This window comes from Ascaphus truei, chromosome 8 (genome assembly GCF_040206685.1).
Source record: "Ascaphus truei isolate aAscTru1 chromosome 8, aAscTru1.hap1, whole genome shotgun sequence".
Taxonomy (NCBI): domain Eukaryota; kingdom Metazoa; phylum Chordata; class Amphibia; order Anura; family Ascaphidae; genus Ascaphus; species Ascaphus truei.
The window spans coordinates 32,073,435-32,075,797 of NC_134490.1; positions in this window are offsets into that span (position 1 = coordinate 32,073,435).

Sequence of the window (2,363 nt, forward strand, 5' to 3'; positions counted from 1 at the left end):
ATTACTACAAGTATGTGTTATAATATAATGTCAAGTGTATTACTGCTGTAAAGCGCTATCTACCTTGATGGCACTATATAAATAAAGATATACATACATACATTATTATTACCATTTATTTATAGCGACAATATATTAAGCCGCGCAGCACAAGCATTGTGAATACACTGAGCTTACATTTTAATATTACATTGGGTATAGGATTATGCTAGGGAGGGGGCCCAAGTCCTACTCCCCGTTATGGCCAGTACTAGCTGAGCACGTGCCCTGAAAGCCAGACAACATGACATGACACCAGGCCTTGAATAGCTAGAACATATTTATAGAAAACCCCATCAAACACAGATATCTATAAATATATATGATCCCCAAATGGATCATCCACAGACAGGTACAATACATACCACATAGTTCGCTGTGAGTTTGGGTGTTAGTGTCTCTCCCAAGCCCTATTGACCCCGGGCTAAAAGGAGCCCAAGTGTGAGTGCCTGGAGCTCTTATGAAAGTGTATGTTACTGTAACAGGCCTGTTTCTTCTCAAAGACATCGGTACCCTTTGTATATGGCGAGGATCCCCTTTGTTTTTACTCACGCCTCCCTTAGACCACCGATATAGTAGGTACGTGCGACGGAGCGCATGGCGTCGCATGCGCCCGTTGCTGGAGCGATCCGTGTCCTGTAGGATTTTTAGAAAGTGCGCGATGGGAAGACGTGGCGGAGGCTGGGCTGTGACATCATGTGAGCAGTTCGCCCTCATTGGCTGAACTGCGCACGTTACCCGGCCGTCGCTCACGTGCACTATGGCCAGCCCCATAGATCCCCTGCATTTTGTTCGCGTCGCGTGGAGTATGGACGCGACCTTAGTCTGGTAGGCAGCTGATCCGCTTTCAGCTCCTCAAGGAGCCTGTCTATCACCTTGTCACCCAACTCCTCTGATTTGTCCTCCTCACGGCCTGGTCCTAAGGTCATTCTCCATCAGCCCAAAGTCCACTCAGATCGTGGCAGATCCCTCACACAGGGACTGCTCTCTCCAGCATCTCTGTAGTCCTCCTCTCCTCGTGCTCCCCTCTCTTCCATGCATTTTCTGGATGCCCCTGACCCCCTGATCCTTTGCACTGATTGGCTGTGATGTCATGTGTCCCTCAGGGGCTTCTGGGAGTTGTAGTCCTGCTGCTACAGTTGCTCTCAGTCATTGGTACATTACCAGCAGTAGACACCAGAGAGGAGCCAGCCAGGGGGCAGCATTCATACATAGTTGTACCATATCAAGGGTGTTACACTCTCCCCCGGCTGAAAACATTGAGGTCCCCATCAATTTATCATATTTACAGTGGTACAATGCAGAATAATAATAACGTAACACAACATTTCTATCTAACACCTGAATACTATTTAGACACAAGCAAACACAGAAACAGGTGATGGTTTATACTAGCAGTTTTCACATGGTGTAATTTGTACACCACCAGGTACCACACTCCCAAAGATCACCTGGGTCACACATCATCAGGGCCACCCTTTTTGGCACACTACTTTTTGGCACACTAGCCATCGGGACTTCGGTGGATAGCTCAGGAGAATCATACGTTAATCTCAAGGGTAGTCTAGTCTCCCTTTTTGGCAGGGAAGAGTATAGGACCGGTTCTACTGACACTTCTCCCTGTTCATCATTTTCCTCTGTCTCGGAGTACTGCCCAGTATCTACTCGTTCTACTCTGTGTCCCTTTCACTATTTTCATGAGTTTGATCATACTCTACAATGTTCTATCCTGGATCTCATCCTACCTCTCCCATCGTACTTTCAGTGTCTCTTCTGCTAACACCTCCTCCTCCTCTATTGATCTCTCTGTGGGGGTACCCCAGGGCTCTGTCTTGGGACCTCTTCTCTTTTCTCTGTACACACTCTCTCTGGGTGACCTAATAACATCTTTTGGGTTTAATTATCACCTCTATGCTGACGACACACAAATGTACTTTCAACACCCGACCTTACACCTGCTGTACAAACCAAAGTTTCTGAATGTCTCTCTGCTATATCATCCTGGATGGCCCTCCGCCGCCTTAAACTCAACATGGCTAAAACAGAGCTCCTCATACTTCCTCCCAAACCTGGCCCTATTCCCTCCATCCACATTACTGTTGGAAGTACGATCATTCACCCAGTAGCCCAAGCACGCTGCTTAGGGTCACACTCGACGCATCTCACATTCTCCTCTCACATTCAGAACGTTTCTAAAACCTGTCCCTTTTTCCTCCGCAATATTACAAAGATACGCCCGTTTCTCTGATGCTCGACTGCTAAATCTCTGATTCAGGCCCTCATTCTCTCCCGTCTTGATTACTGTAACCTCCTGCTGTCCGGCC